This window comes from Astatotilapia calliptera, chromosome 13 (assembly GCF_964374335.1).
Source record: "Astatotilapia calliptera chromosome 13, fAstCal68.1, whole genome shotgun sequence".
In the NCBI taxonomy this organism is placed as follows: Eukaryota; Metazoa; Chordata; class Actinopteri; order Cichliformes; family Cichlidae; genus Astatotilapia; species Astatotilapia calliptera.
This window is the reverse complement of record NC_137434.1, coordinates 2453619-2470403: the sequence shown is the minus strand read 5'-3', so window position 1 is coordinate 2470403 and position 16785 is coordinate 2453619. Positions and strand designations below refer to the sequence as shown.

The 16785-nt window shown below is 48.3% G+C and overlaps 1 protein-coding gene and 2 long non-coding RNA genes across 3 annotated transcripts in view; 1 reads left to right on the top strand and 2 right to left on the bottom strand.

Moving 5' to 3' along the window:
* LOC145419621 (uncharacterized) lies at positions 1–299 on the bottom strand. The gene is made up of 2 exons (XR_013900926.1): positions 219–299; positions 1–137 (listed from the first exon to the last, which is right to left on the bottom strand). It is a non-coding gene; the product is annotated as an uncharacterized LOC145419621 (long non-coding RNA).
* Positions 300–4861: 4562 nt separating this feature from the next.
* LOC145419620 (uncharacterized) lies at positions 4862–5199 on the bottom strand. The gene is made up of 2 exons (XR_013900925.1): positions 5080–5199; positions 4862–4998 (listed from the first exon to the last, which is right to left on the bottom strand). It is a non-coding gene; the product is annotated as an uncharacterized LOC145419620 (long non-coding RNA).
* A 9787-nt stretch (positions 5200–14986) lies between these two features.
* Positions 14987–16785, top strand: part of LOC113035149 (cadherin-1) — a 52104-nt gene continuing 50305 nt past the window's right edge. Inside the window, exon 1 of the mRNA XM_080287818.1 lies at positions 14987–15276. The gene's annotated coding sequence lies outside the window, so the exon portion shown is untranslated. The remainder of the gene's footprint in view (positions 15277–16785) is intronic.

Below are 16785 nucleotides of genomic sequence, written 5' to 3'. Positions count from 1 at the left end.
TACGAGAGAAAAAATAAACTTTATTATAACTGAGAGTGTCCCGGGAGAGTAGAAGGGAGAAAACGCACGGAACCAGAGAAACCGAGGGACCGGGAGAAGAATCGCGCAGGAAACGCCGAGAGCGGGACCGTGGGAGGCTGAAACAGAAAAAGAAAAAAGGATTATTGGGGTGCGGGTAAACCGGCAGCATACGAGGGGAGGTAGTGTACGCGTCTTACGATGATAGCGGGGCCAAGGGAACCGGAGGGAGGGGTGAGGGTCCGTGGGGAGAAGCTCCAGAAAGGGCGAGGCGGCTGGGGATGATCGTGATCCAAATTCTGGACAGGCAGATGGACAGGCTGGTGACTCAAAACACGCCGAGCAGTGATCGCTGAAGGACGATTACGGACTGGCGTGGAGCAGCAGGCTGGGCAGGATTAAATGGTCCACCTGGCGATCGCCTGGGATGGGATGCAGGTGTGGAGTCAGCGGCCACGCCCACGGGAGTGGGCATCCCATCAGCACCTCAGACGCCAGGCCGCGGACCATGACAGTACCCCCCCCTCAAGAGTCGCCCCCAGGCGACAGGCCGGGACCCCGCCTGCGGAGAGAAGCATGGAAAGCAGAGATGAGGCGAGGGTCCAGAACGAAGGAGCGCGGGACCCAGAGGCGGTCCTCGGGGCCGTACCCCTCCCAATCCACGAGATACTGCCAGCCGCGCCCGCGCCGGCGCGCATCCAGGATACGCCGGACCGCATAGGCCGGATGGCCGCCGACGAGCCGGGCGGGAGGAGGGGGCGCGGAAGGAGGGCACAGGGGGGCTGAGGCGGACTGGTTTAAGCTGAGACACATGGAACGTGGGGTGCACACGCCGGGAGGCTGGAAGCCGAAGCCTGACCGCCACCGGGTTGATGACTCGGCCCACCTCGTATGGCCCGATGAAACGGGGAGCCAGTTTGCGGGACGTGCCCCGGAGTGGGATGTTCCCAGCAGCCAACCAAACCTTCTGTCCCGGCTGGTAGTCAGGGGCTGGGGCGCGGCGACGATCGGCGTAGTGCGCATGTCGTTCCTTCGCACGCAGGAGGGCGCTGCGAACGCTGCGCCATACACGTTGGCAGCGCCGAAGGTGGTGTGGAGCCGACGGGACGGAGAGAGTCAAGTCCTCTTCAGGGAAGAGCGGAGGCTGATATCCGAGAGACGCCTCGAAAGGTGATAGACCGGTGGAGGACGAGGTTAGAGTGTTGTGGGCGTACTCCACCCAGGGCAGGTAGGTAACCCAAGAGGAGGGGTTTTGACTGGCCACGCACCGTAGCATAGTCTCCAGTTCTTGATTGAGACGTTCAGTCTGTCCGTTGGATTGCGGGTGGAAGCCGGAGCTTAGGTTAACCTTGGCGCCGAGAGCGGAACAGAAGGTCTTCCACACCTGTGAGGTGAACTGGGGACCTCGATCGGAGACAATTTCCAAGGGGATTCCGTGGAGCCTGAACACATTAGCAACCAATGACTGGGCAGTCTCAGCGGCTGAGGGCAGCTTGGCTAGCGGGATGAAGTGAGCGGCCTTGGAAAACCGATCTACAACGGTGAGAATGACACGCTTTCCGGACGAGGCAGGGAGACCGGTAACAAAGTCGAGGGAGATGTGAGACCAGGGCCGGTGGGGTGTAGTGAGCGGGTGGAGCTGGCCTGCGGGGCGCTGGGTGGATGACTTATTACGGGCGCAGACGGCACAGGCAGACACATAGTCCCTCACGTCCCTTATTAGCGTTTTCCACCAAAAATGTTTCTTGAGGAGGTGCGTCGTTCTGTTCACGCCTGGGTGGCACGTGAATCGTGCTGTGTGGATCCAGTGGATGACAGCTCCACGGGCGGCAGCAGGAACGAAGCGCCGTCCGGGTGGTCCGGTCCCTGGATCGGGGTCTCCCGGGAGAGCTCGGCGAATGGTCTCCTCTATTTCCCAGGTGAGGGCGCCCACCACGCAGGTGGCGGGTAGGATGGTGGCGGGGGGAGTCGCTTCGCTGTCGGAGGAGTACTGACGGGAGAGCGCATCGGGCTTGGTGTTCCGCGATCCTGGACGATAGGAGACAGTGAAGTTGAAGCGGGCGAAGAATAGGGACCAGCGAGCTTGGCGTGGATTCAACCTCTTGGCGGTTCTCAGGTACAGGAGGTTCTTATGGTCTGTCCAGATGAGGAAGGGCTGAGCGGCCCCCTCCAGCCAGTGGCGCCATTCCTCTAAAGCGAGTTTAACGGCTAGCAGTTCCCTGTCGCCGATGTCATAATTCTTCTCTGCGGGGGTGAGTCGGCGTGAGAAGAAGGCGCATGGCCGGAGCTTATTCAGAGGCCCAGACCGCTGGGAGAGAACCGCTCCCACTCCCGCATCAGACGCGTCAACTTCTACAACAAACTGCTTAGCAGCGTCTGGGTGGGTTAGGATGGGTGTGGAAGTGAATAACCGTTTTAACTTAGCGAAGGCTGCGTGGGCTTCAGGGGACCAGGTGAAGGGCACTTTGGGTGAGGTGAGCTGGGTGAGCGGCGCTGCCACCTGGCTGTAGTTCCGGATGAAGCGGCGGTAAAAGTTCGCAAACCCCAGGAAGCTCTGAAGCTTCTTCCGTGACTCCGGAACCGGCCATTCCAACACTGCCTTGACTTTCACCGGGTCGGTCTTCACCTGCCCACCTGCTAGAATGTAGCCCAAGAAGGAGATGGATGAAACGTGGAACTCACATTTTTCCGCCTTGACGTACAACCTGTTTTCGAGCAGCCGTTGTAGTACGCTTCTCACATGGATGTGATGTTCTTCGGGTGTTTTGGAAAAGATCAGAATGTCATCTAGGTATACGAAAACAAACACATTTAGGAAGTCCCGTAACACGTCGTTGATTAGAGCTTGAAAAACCGCCGGGGCGTTGGTTAGTCCAAACGGCATCACCAGATATTCGAAATGCCCCAGTGGGGTGTTGAAGGCGGTCTTCCACTCATCACCCTCACGTATTCGAACCAGGTGATAGGCGTTCCGCAGATCCAGCTTGGTGAAGACTGTGGCTTCCTGGAGTGAGTCAAAAATAGAATTAATTAGTGGGAGGGGATATTTATTCTTGATGGTGATGTCGTTAAGACCCCGGTAATCGATGCAGGGGCGAAGCGTCCCGTCCTTCTTTCCCACAAAGAAAAAACCCGCAGCGACAGGGGAGGACGACGGCCTGATTCGTCCTGCCGCTAGCGACTCTTGGATGTAATTCTCCATGGTTTCTCTTTCGGGGCGAGACAGGTTATACAGTCTGCTAGAGGGCAGCGAAGCTCCCGGGAGTAAATCAATGGCACAGTCATAAGGACGGTGAGGAGGTAGTGAGAGCGCCTCGTCCTTACTGAACACCTGCCGAAGATCGTGATATTCGGGGGGCACGGAAGAGAGGTCCGGTGCGGGTGGCGGGGTTGAATTTCGTTTCGTTGAGGCGGAGGGAACGGCCGACCCCAAACAATTCGCCAGACAGAACACACTCCAGCTCGCGATCCTCTTTCCGGCCCAATCGATGCGAGGGTTATGTTTCTGTAGCCAGGGGTAACCTAAGATAAGCGGGGTGTCAGGAGCGGGAAAAGTGAAAAAGGAAAGCTGCTCCTGGTGATTCCCTGATGTGACTAACTGTACGGGTGCAGTTTGGTGGGTGATATAAGCAAACACTTGATTATTCAACGTGGACGCAGGGATGGGCGGCTCGAGTGGCGTGAGGGACACAGCTAATTTCTTAGCCAGTCTCTCATCCATAAGATTCTGTTCCGCCCCGGAGTCTACCAGCGCGGAGCATGTAAAGGTCTGGTTATTAGTTACGAGGGTAACGGACAGTAATAATCGGGGTCTAGTAGTGCTTAACGTGCTGCCCACCCGTATCCCCGGACTTACCGGTGGGCCGGGTCGTTTGGGCGGACCGGGCAGACAGCGATGCGGTGACCGGGCCTCCCACAGTACAGGCATTCTCCAGCCCGAAATCGGCGTTCCCTCTCCTCCGGAGAAAGCCGAGAGCGTCCGATCTGCATGGGTTCGGGCGACGGAGGCGACGGAGAGCGCGCACACGCAGCCGTGGGCGTGGGCGGAGAAACACTGATCCCGGGGCGCAATACGGAGCCCATAGGTTTAAGCCGCCGCTCGGCATCCCTCTCCCGCAGGCGTCTATCGATCCTACGGGCGAGGGAAGCCAATTCTTCGAAGGATTTAGTCTCTTCGTGAAAAGCTAGTTGGTCCTTCATCTGGTCGGTTAGTGACCGTAAAAAAACCCCACGGAGAGCTGAATCGGGCCAACCCACGGCGACCGCTCTGGTACGAAACTCGACTAGGTACTCCGCGATACTGCGCCGCCCCTGACGGAGCCCCAGCAACTTCTGTGTGGCGTCATCTTCCGAGACCGGAGGGGAGAACGTAGCCCGGAACTCCTCCAGGAAATCATCGTAATCGCAATCACGAATGGAGTGAGATGTTAAATAGGCCTCAGCCCACGTTAAAGCACGTCCCCGTAATAAACCTACAAAATAGGAGATTTTAGCTGCATCCGTGGGGAAGGCGTGTGGCGTGCGGCTGAAGAACAGGGAGCATTGAAAAAGGAACCCCCCACACAGGTCTAACTCCCCGTGGAAGGGCTCCAAAGGCGGAGGCGAAACGCCGTGGGGCACGGGATCGGGCGGCTTGGTTCGCAGCTGTTCCCGAGTGTCACTGAGCTCTTGGTAGCGGTCCTGGAGCGATTGAAGCTGCTGGTCGTGGCGACCGAGAATAGCGCCCTGCTTATTAATGGCGGCACGGAGTGGATCTGCTGGGTCCATACTGGCCAGTCCGTACTGTCAAGAACCGAAGTTCAACACACAAGCTGGACCCAGGAGCAGAACACACACACAGCAGTACGAGAGAAAAAATAAACTTTATTATAACTGAGAGTGTCCCGGGAGAGTAGAAGGGAGAAAACGCACGGAACCAGAGAAACCGAGGGACCGGGAGAAGAATCGCGCAGGAAACGCCGAGAGCGGGACCGTGGGAGGCTGAAACAGAAAAAGAAAAAAGGATTATTGGGGTGCGGGTAAACCGGCAGCATACGAGGGGAGGTAGTGTACGCGTCTTACGATGATAGCGGGGCCAAGGGAACCGGAGGGAGGGGTGAGGGTCCGTGGGGAGAAGCTCCAGAAAGGGCGAGGCGGCTGGGGATGATCGTGATCCAAATTCTGGACAGGCAGGTGGACAGGCTGGTGACTCAAAACACGCCGAGCAGTGATCGCTGAAGGACGATTACGGACTGGCGTGGAGCAGCAGGCTGGGCAGGATTAAATGGTCCACCTGGCGATCGCCTGGGATGGGATGCAGGTGTGGAGTCAGCGGCCACGCCCACGGGAGTGGGCATCCCATCAGCACCTCAGACGCCAGGCCGCGGACCATGACAGGTTGTTGACCCAGTGTTTTGTGTTTCATTTTGGTTTCATCTTGTGTTTGGTGTTTATTCTGAATTTGTATTAGTCCTTTGGGTTTGGGTGTCGTGTTTATTATCCCTACCTGTGTCTTCCCTCTGTGCTCCATTCGGGTCCCTGCGTTTGGTGTTGTAAAACAGTCTGTGTGTTTCCGGTTTTACTTTGTAGGTCTGCTTCTCGTTATGTCCATTAGTGTCAGCTGTGTCCACCCCTGTGTGTCATCTCATTACCTGGTGTGTATTTATAGTGTGGGTTGGCTTCTGCTCGTCGTCAGATCGTCTGTGTTCATCCTCCGTGTTCATTCTCCATGTTCATTAGGTTTATGTTCTGTTCTGCCCACATCTTTGTTTTGTTCACTGTAAATAAATCCCACTTGCACCTCCACCACTGTCCGCCATTGGATCCTCCTTTCTCACCTTCACACGACTGCTGCCCCAGTTAAAAATATCGACAACCACTGACCAATGGCTGCAATAACAGCATTGTAAGATGGCAATGTTGTTATTGCAGCCATTCCCCAACTCTCTGTGAATGGTACTGATGGCCATTGATCAGTGGGCTTTAATCAGTGTGTTTTGGTCAATTGTTGTTGATCAATGGTCATGAGAATGCATAATTACAATTAAGAAACTGACCTCTCAGCCCATTGTTTCCTCAGTGGGCTGGTTTCAGTCATTATGCAAATGTACTGTTTATAAGATTGGGGAAACCTGCAGTCAGCTGAGACTGAAGAAGTTTCTCCCACAAAACACTACGTCCAGATGAACAGAATCAACTTTTTAGAAACATAGTGTATGCTGTTAAGTGCCAGGAGGATTGCCAGGATTTATACATCGGGGAAACCAAACAACCTCTGGTGAAGCGGATGGCACAACACAGAAGAGCTACCTCGTCAGGCCAGAAAATGCTGAAAACGCTACGTCCAGATGAGCAGAATCAACCTTTGGAGATGCGTTTACAATCTCTGTTTTGCAAAACGACCACCACCCAGAGATGACACGTGAGAAAAAAGCTTTTAGCTCCTATACATTATGTGTATTTTTCCTTGCTCAAGTTAATTGAGCTATAAATAAATCCATCAAATCTTAAAGTACACAGTTTACTTTAAAAAAGATATTCAATTGCAGTCTGAAGATATGCATATTAACATAAGCTATAACCTGCATAAAAGATAAGCTGCGACAAAACGAAAAGAATACAGCGTCTTTTATCAAACTATATGAACAAGTATCGACAAAGGTCATAAAACTGAAAGCTCAGTTGCAAACAAACAAGATCAGACAAGTTAACTCTCTGCAGCATTCGCTGCAAGCAAAAGTAAAAATAATGTAAACAAACTGCTGGTGGGAAAAGTTGCTGTGGAAAAAAACGGTAAAAGGGAAAGTTTTTGTTCGCTCACCGAAACACACTGGAGTCTAACAAATTCATGTAATAAATGGCCTGCATTTGTATAGCGCTTTTCTAGTCCATAGGACCCCAAAGCGCTTTACACTACATTCAGTCATTCACCCATTCACGCACACATTCACACACTGGCGATGGCAAGCTACATTGTAGCCACAGCCACCCTGGGGCGCACTGACAGAGGCGAGGCTGCCGGACACAGGCGCCACCGGGCCCTCTGACCACCACCAGTAGGCAAACACGGGGTTAGTATCTTGCCCAAGGATATTTGGCATGCAGCCAGGAGGCAGCCTGGGATCGAACCACCGACCTTCTGATTAGTGGCTGACCTGCTCTGCCACCTGAGCTACAGTAATAAAAACATTGATTTCCACATAAAATATATGAAAAGTTGATTGTTTGCAATATTCTGAAACCAGGAGTCGTTACTCTCTTTGTTTTGTTCTTCTTTAAAAAGAAGTAGGGTGAAGCCCATTTGCAGCTATTTGTTTATTCGTATATTTGAGATTGACTAAACTCTGGCTGCACTTCATAATATAGCTATAGCCACAGTTTTTATAGTGTAATTGCTTTTCATTTCAGAATACTTCGATACAGCCGAGTAGTGGAGTAACAACAAGACCTTATAAGGAAAGGAACAAACAATTCTAATGGGACTATTTTTGATCAATAAACAGCTTCAAAACATTTTAATATAACGTAGACATAACTTTCATGAGAAACACACTTAGATAGCAATTTGTATGCTTGCTGAACATTTGATCAGAAGGAAATCCAACATCATAAAAGTGCAGATGAAAAGATTTGATTAAAAGAGAAGAATGCAGTGTTTTTTTATCATTCATTTATCTGTTATAGACTGTATGATCAGGCTTCCATAAAGGTCATAAAACTGAAAGTACAGTCTCCAAAAAAACACGATAAGACAAGTTAACTCTCTGTGGCATTCCCTGCAAGGAAAGTGAAGATGAAGTAAACAAGTGGCTGGTGGGAAAAGTTGAGCAACTAGTACGTTTAAAAAAAAAGAAAAAAAGATCTATTATGTGCCATTTGTACACCCACACTAGATATGCAGATCTTAGAGGAATCTTTAACTCATTACACACTGAGTTAAACATTAATATTAAGGTTCATTTCACTTAGCAAATAAGATATAAACAGATTATTGCAAGTATAGAACCTGCAATGGAATTTTTTTTAATAGTTAATATTCACTCATCAAATCATGCTGACATCTAATAAAAAAAGAAACACCCAGCACGCCCCTGCGGGCGGTTTATCCTTCAAGCTCGGGTCCTCTACCAGAGGCCTGGGAGCTTGAGGGTCCTGCGCAGTATCTTAGCTGTTCCCAGGACTGCGCTCTTCTGGACAGAGATCTCCGATGTTGTTCCCGGGATCTGCTGGAGCCACTCGCCTATCTTGGGAGTCACCGCACCTAGTGCTCCGATTACCACGGGGACCACCGTTACCTTCACCCTCCACATCCTCTCGAGCTCTTCTCTGAGCCCTTGGTATTTCTCCAGCTTCTCGTGTTCCTTCTTCCTGATATTGCTGTCATTCGGAACCGCTACATCGATCACTACGGCCGTCTTCTTCTGTTTGTCTACCACCACTATGTCCGGTTGGTTAGCCACCACCATTTTGTCCGTCTGTATCTGGAAGTCCCACAGGATCTTAGCTCGGTCATTCTCCACCACCCTTGGGGGCATCTCCCATTTTGACCTCGGGACTTCTAGGTTATACTCGGCACAGATGTTCCTGTACACTATGCCGGCCACTTGGTTATGGCGTTCCATGTATGCCTTGCCTGCTAGCATCTTGCACCCTGCTGTTATGTGCTGGATTGTCTCTGGGGCATCTTTACACAGCCTGCACCTGGGGTCTTGCCTGGTGTGATAGACCCCAGCCTCTATGGATCTTGTGCTCAGAGCTTGTTCTTGTGCTGCCATGATTAGTGCCTCTGTGCTGTCTTTCAGTCCAGCTTTGTCCAGCCACTGGTAGGATTTCTGGATATCAGCCACCTCCTCTATCTGCCGGTGGTACATACCGTGCAGGGCTCTGTCCTTCCATGGACATATATATATATATATATATATATATATATATATATATATATATATATATATATATATATATATGTAGTAGTAGTAGTAGTAGTAGTATTTATTTATTGTCATTGTCAAGAACAATGAAATTGCGTTTGGGGCTTCCATACAACCCAAAAAAAAGAAGAAAATAATAAATACCCCTTAAAACCCAAGTGTACATATTTAACCCAGTGTGACTCCAATGCAATAAGACAATCCTTAGCAATAATGTTCGTAGAAATTCAGACAAAGACCTGAGAAACATGACAAAATACAACAATGCAACCCATTCAATATTATTGTACTGTGAGATATGATATCAGATATGATAGTTATCTATTTAAGAAAGGGGGGGGGGGGGCAGGAGGGGGAAGAGAATAAAGATATGATGCACCAATGCAGACCAGTTCATTGCTATTAAGAAGTTGGATATGGTTATTGCCCGTGAGAGGGGGGCAGAGAGTTCAGGAGCCTCACAGCCTGTGGATACAGGCTGTTGGCCAGTCTGGATGTTCTGGCCTGTATAGACCTGTACCTTCTCCCTGAGGGCAGCAGATGGAAAAGGTGGCGCGCAGGGTGATGTTGGTCCCGCAGGATACTGTGCACCCTCCTCAGACAGCGAGTGGGGAAGATATTACTGATCTCTGGCAGACTTGTTCCAATAATTCTGCCAGCTTCTTTCACCACCCGCTGGAGTGCTTGCTGATCGGCCTTGGTGCAGCTGGGGAACCACACTAGAAATCCATACGTCAGAACGCTGCTGATGGCACAGTTGTAGAAGTTCAACATCAGAGATCTGGATATATATATATATATATATATATATATATAAAAACACCCAGCACGCCCCTGCGGGCGGTTTATCCTTCAAGCTCGGGTCCTCTAACAGAGGCCTGGGAGCTTGAGGGTCCTGCGCAGTATCTTAGCTGTTCCCAGGACTGCGCTCTTCTGGACAGAGATCTCCGATGTTATTCCCGGGATCTGCTGGAGCCACTCGCCTAGCTTGGGAGTCACCGCACCTAGTGCTCCGATTACCACGGGGACCACCGTTACCTTCACCCTCCACATCCTCTCGAGCTCTTCTCTGAGCCCTTGGTATTTCTCCAGCTTCTCGTGTTCCTTCTTCCATGCCTTCTTGTTCCAGTAGCCCACTTTTCGTCAGGGTGCCCTGGTTCCTCAACACCTGACGCGGACCTTGTTGATCCGGGCGACGTCCGAGCTGGCATGCCTTCATATTTATCTGTCTCGCTCATGTCTGCGGTAGGCTTAACAAAAAACAAATATATACCCATTTCAATTCTTTATTTTTACCAGTGAAACCAATATAACATCTCCACATTCACAAATATACATTTCTGACATTCAAAAACAAAACAAAAACAAATCAGCGACCAATATAGCCACCTTTCTTTGCAAGGACACTCAAAAGCCTGCCATCCATGGATTCTGTCAGTGTTTTGATCTGTTCACCATCAACATTGCGTGCAGCAGCAACCACAGCCTCCCAGACACTGTTCAGAGAGGTGTACTGTTTTCCCTCCTTGTAAATCTCACATTTGATGATGGACCACAGGTTCTCAATGGGGTTCAGATCAGGTGAACAAGGAGGCCATGTCATTAGTTTTTCTTCTTTTATACCCTTTCTTGCCAGCCACGCTGTGGAGTACTTGGACGCGTGTGATGGAGCATTGTCCTGCATGAAAATGAGTGAGGTGTGTTCTAAGGTCAGTGAATCCCAGGAAGGCGGCAGGTCCTGATGGAATACATGGAAAGGTTCTCAGAGCATGTGCTGACGAACTGACCGGAGTCTTCACTAAAATCTTCAACCTTTCTTTGTCATCAAACAACGTCCTGCCCTGCCTCAAAACCTCCACCATCATCCCCATCGCCAAGAAGACAGCTGTGGCCAGCCCAAATGACTACAGGCCTGTTGCACTTACGCCTGTAGTGATGAAGTGCTTTGAGAGACTGGTCTGTCAGCACATCAGGGCCGGTCTGCCTCCCACTCTGGACCCCCACCAATTTGCCTACAGGACAAATCGTTCCACCGAGGACGCTATCACCATAGCGCTCCACACTGCGCTGAGTCACCTGGAGCACCGAGGAAGCTATGTGAGAATGCTCTTTCTGGACTTCAGCTCAGCATTCAATCATATCATCCCGGAGATCCTGGTCCAGAAACTGTCTCACCTGGGACTCTCCACCCCCATCTGCCTCTGGATCAAGGACTTCCTGACAAATAGACCACAGTCTGTCAGACTCGGCCCCCACCGGTCCAGCACCATCACACTCAGCACCGGGTCTCCACAAGGATGTGTTTTGAGTCCCCTCCTGTTTACGCTCTACACATCCGACTGCTCCCCTACCCATCTCTCAAACACCATCATAAAGTTCGCGGATGACACCACAGTGGTTGGACTCATCTCAAGGGGGGATGAGTCGGACTACAGAGATGAGGTCAACAGACTGACTGAGTGGTGTTCAGTTAACAACCTCCAACTGAACACCACGAAAACTAAAGAACTTATCTTGGACTTCAGGAAGGGCAGAGCAGACCCGGCCCCACTTTACATTCACGGGAGCTGTGTGGAGAGGGTACACTCCATGAGGTTTCTGGGCGTGCAGATCTCTGATGACCTCTCCTGGACTGCAAATACTACAGCGGTGGTTAAAAAGGCCCAGCAGCGTCTCCACTTTCTGAGAGTGCTCAGGAGGAACAACCTGGAGGAGAGGCTGCTGGTGACATTTTACAGAGCCACCATAGAGAGCATCCTAACGTACGGCATAACAACATGGTATGCAGGGTGCTCAGCTGCAGACAGGAAAGTACTGCAGAGGGTCATCAACACAGCCCAGAAGATCACTGGCTGCTCTCTGCCCAGCCTGGAGGTCACTGCAAACTCTCGGTACCTCAGCAGAGGACCACTCTCACCCCAGCAACCAACTGTTTGAACTATTACTGTCAGGCCGACGGTACAGGTCACATAAAACCAGGACAAACAGATTCAGGGATAGCTTCTTTCCCAGAGCTATCACCGTAGTGAATAAGCACAAAAACAATTGAACCTATTCCATACCGTCACTGTCATTATATTATGCTGCTATTCATACTGTCATTATATTAATGCTGCTATCCTGTATATATTGTACATACTATTGTTTGAGTACTTACGATTGTTTTTTTTGTACTTTTTATATTTTACATTTATATTTATTATTGAAACTTGCACCAAGGGAGTGGCACTCCAATTTCGTTGTACTCTGTACAATGACAATAAAGGCTATTCTATTCTATTCTATTCTATTCTATTCTAAAAAAAATCATGTTTTTCTTGAAGGATGCAGACTTCTTCCTGTACCACTGCTTGAAGAAGGTGTCTTCCAGAAACTGGCAGTAGGACTGGGAGTTGAGCTTGACTCCATCCTCGACCCGAAAAGGCCCCACAAGCTCATCTTTGATGATACCAGCCCAAACCAGTACTCCACCTCCACCTTGCTGGCGTCTGAGTCGGACTGGAGCTCTCTGCCCTTTACCAATCCAGCCACGGGCCCATCCATCTGGCCCATCAAGACTCACTCTCATTTCATCAGTCCATAAAACCTTAGAAAAACCAGTCTTGAGATATTTCTTGGCCCAGTCTTGACGTTTCAGCTTGTGTGTCTTGTTCAGTGGTGGTCGTCTTTCAGCCTTTCTTACCTTGGCCATGTCTCTGAGTATTGCACACCTTGTGCTTTTGGGCACTCCAGTGATGTTGCAGCTCTGAAATATGGCCAAACTGGTGGCAAGTGGCATCTTGGCAGCTGCACGCTTGACTTTTCTCAGTTCATGGGCAGTTATTTTGCGCCTTGGTTTTTCCACACGCTTCTTGCGACCCTGTTGACTATTTTGAATGAAACGCTTGATTGTTCGATGATCACGCTTCAGAAGCTTTGCAATTTTGAGACTGCTGCATCCCTCTGCAAGATATCTCACTATTTTTGACTTTTCTGAGCCTGTCAAGTCCTTCTTTTGACCCATTTTGCCAAAGGAAAGGACGCTGCCTAATAATTATGCACACCTGATATAGGGTGTTGATGTCATTAGACCACACCCCTTCTCATTACAGAGATGCGCATCACCTAATATGCTTAATTGGTAGTAGGCTTTCGAGCCTATACAGCTTGGAGTAAAACAACATGCATGAAGAGGATGATGTGGACAAAATACTCATTTGCCTAATAATTCTGCACTCCCTGTATATATATATATATTAGTGCCCGAGTGAGGGGCTGCACGGCGCTAACATGTTGACGCTGTAGGAATGTTTAGCTGATTTAGAGTTTAGAAATGTGTTAACATAGACTGTAGAATTATTGTAGAGACACTGACACTGCCCTCGATGTAATAAAGCCCTGACTGTGTCATGAACTTGTAGGAGACCCCTCCCCCAGTTGAACTGTGAAAGGTCTCAACATTTGTAACTGGATAACTGTGGTCTGGATAGGAGATGGGTTTTTATGACCTCTAGGGAGTCACCTGCACCCACAGTGTTTTAACTGTCACGCACACTCACTCACGTGCACACACATACACACAGGTATGCGTACACAGTCACTCACGAGCACTGACGTAGACACAGACACAGAGTTTGCAGCACACTGTGGGGGGGTTTTATGATGGGGACGCCTCTATAAAGCTGGCTGTAACTAATAAAGGGGTGAAGATTTTGCAGAGGAACACACCGGCCTCGTCTTCCCTTCTAGAAGTGCATGCTTAAATAAAGATGAATAAAGGTCTTGTGAAATAACCACTGAGTTCCGGTGCCGTCTCTGGATGCCTCGACGAATAAGAGAACAGGGGTAAAACTGATTTCGCAACAACGCCATGCAGCCCACACGGGGTGATCAGCGTTAGCTCGCTAACGGAGATTTGCCGCATTAATGTGGTTATGGCGTTAACGTAATTTTACAGAGATTAATGCTGACAGCACTAATTTATGTAAGGAATCATTTGATTTCCTCATAAAACATATGCAAGGCAGATTGTCTGGCATACTCTGAAACAATATTGGTGTCTTTAAAAAGAAGTTGATTAAACCGATTGGCTTTTGAATGGGTATAGTCAAATATTTGAGACTGATAAAAACAATAATGACATCTTTAAAATATTTCAGTATCTTAAATATGGGTTTTTAGCAAAGGGGTCTGTAGAGGTTGTAATGGTTGGCTTTGGAGCCAGCCTGGGAACACCTGGATGTTCCCCCAGACAAGCTGGAGGAGGTAGCTGGGGAGAGGGAGGTCTGGGCTGCTGCCCCCGTGACCCGACCCTGGATAAGAAAATGAATGGATGGACATTAGGACATGATGGCTTGGATTTGCCTCTCTGTGAATTGCTACCTTATCGTGGTGGAGGGGTCTGTGTGTCCCAGGGATCCCAGGAGCTATGTTGTCTGGGGGCTTTTGCCCCCTGGTAGGGTCCTGGGTGAGGGACCAGACAAAGAGCAGTTCAGACGACCCTTATGAGAAAAACATCGAGGGAACAGTTTACCCTGTTCCCTCGATGGATACCGGGGCCCCGCCCTGGAGCCAGGGTGAGTTCCAACCACAGGGGGATCACACTCCTCAGCCTCCCTGGGAAAGTCTATGCCAGGGTGCTGGAAAGGACAGTGCACCTGCTAATCCAGTGGTTCCCAAACGTTTTTTGCTAGGCCCCCCTGTGCTTGACAAGTAAAATGTACCCCCCCCCCGCACACATCCTCCAACCACACACGCCCATATTTTGCTCCATTGCGGTTTATTTCACACCTCAAACATTTAGTAAACAATTAAGCAAATACAAGTAATCTGTAATAAATTACAGATAGTAAGGAAATAAACCACTAACTCTTTTACGCTACATCCACACCTACACGGGTATTTTTGAAAACGCAGCTGTTTCGTCCACATGTAAACGGCGTTTCGTTAAGGTATGTACCTTTTTTCACGTCATGCTGTGCGCCACGTTACTGTTTACATGAGATGAATTGCAGAATGGCAGATAGAGACAAAATACCGTTTCTGTTAATCTGACTATCTTCAGGTTTTACACGCTTCAGGTTTTACACGCTGGGCATGTCCCTCTGGGAGGAGGCCCCGTGGCAGACCCAGGACACGCTGGAGAGATTATATCTCTCGGCTTGCCTGGGAACGCCTTGGTGTTCCCCCGGAGTAGGTGGGTGAGGATAGGGAGGTCTGGGCTTCTCTGCTTAGGCTGCTGCCCCCGTGACCCGGCCCCGGATAAAGCGGAAGAAGATGGATGGATTGATGCCTTGGATTTGATTTCTGCAAACCTTTCAGATCATATTTTAGAGTTGTGAAGGCAGTCTTAACAGGCTGGACCTTACCATAGGTAGGCTTCTCCATTGTTTTTGTATGCTGTGCTTCATAATTCACAGAGTTAGTAAAGTAAATTGCACTTAATTAACGTAACTGTAAATCCAACACAATAAGGAAAAATAATTTATTACATGATTTTTATTGTTCACAATGATCACAAATATAAATACACACTGTCTATTGTAATGAAAAAACTCTGCCATACAGGTTTACCAGGCTGTGGCTGTCCAGATGATGAAAATTTATTTTAATGTCTCATTACAGTGACACACAGCAAAGTACACCGAGACTAAAGGTGGACTATTCTGCTTTTTCTATCAATTAAATCTATTCGTTTTTACTAGAATAGACTACAGCATGGAATGTTTTTTTTAATTATCAAAGAGTTTTTTAAATTAAAAGAGATTTATAAAGAAAAAAAATTATAAAGATTTGGCTCACATGCGTTTACAATCTCTGTTTTGCAAAACGACCACCACCCAGAGATGACACGTGAGAAAAAAGCTTTTAGCTCCTATACATTATGTGTATTTTTCCTTGCTCAAGTTAATTGAGCTATAAATAAATCCATCAAATCTTAAAGTACACAGTTTACTTTAAAAAAGATATTCAATTGCAGTCTGAAGATATGCATATTAACATAAGCTATAACCTGCATAAAAGATAAGCTGCGACAAAACGAAAAGAATACAGCGTCTTTTATCAAACTATATGAACAAGTATCGACAAAGGTCACAAAACTGAAAGCTCAGTTGCAAACAAACAAGATCAGACAAGTTAACTCTCTGCAGCATTCGCTGCAAGCAAAAGTAAAAATAATGTAAACAAACTGCTGGTGGGAAAAGTTGCTGTGGAAAAAAACGGTAAAAGGGAAAGTTTTTGTTCGCTCACCGAAACACACTGGAGTCTAACAAATTAATGTAATAAAAACATTGATTTCCACATAAAATATATGAAAAGTTGATTGTTTGCAATATTCTGAAACCAGGAGTCGTTACTCTCTTTGTTTTGTTCTTCTTTAAAAAGAAGTAGGGTGAAGCCCATTTGCAGCTATTTGTTTATTTGTATATTTGAGATTGACTAAACTCTGGCTGCACTTCATAATATAGCTATAGCCACAGTTTTTATAGTGTAATTGCTTTTCATTTCAGAATACTTCGACACAGCAGAGTAGTGGAGTAACAACAAGACCTTATAAGGAAAGGAACAAATAATTCTAATGGGACTATTTTTGATCAATAAACAGATTCAAAACATTTTAATATAACGTAGACATAACTTTCATGAGAAACACACTTAGATAGCAATTTGTATGCTTGCTGAACATTTGATCAGAAGGAAATCCAACATCATAAAAGTGCAGATGAAAAGATTTGATTAAAAGAGAAGAATGCAGTGTTTTTTTATCATTCATTTATCTGTTATAGACTGTATGATCAGGCTTCCATAAAGGTCATAAAACTGAAAGTACAGTCTCCAAAAAAACACGATAAGACAAGTTAACTCTCTGTGGCATTCCCTG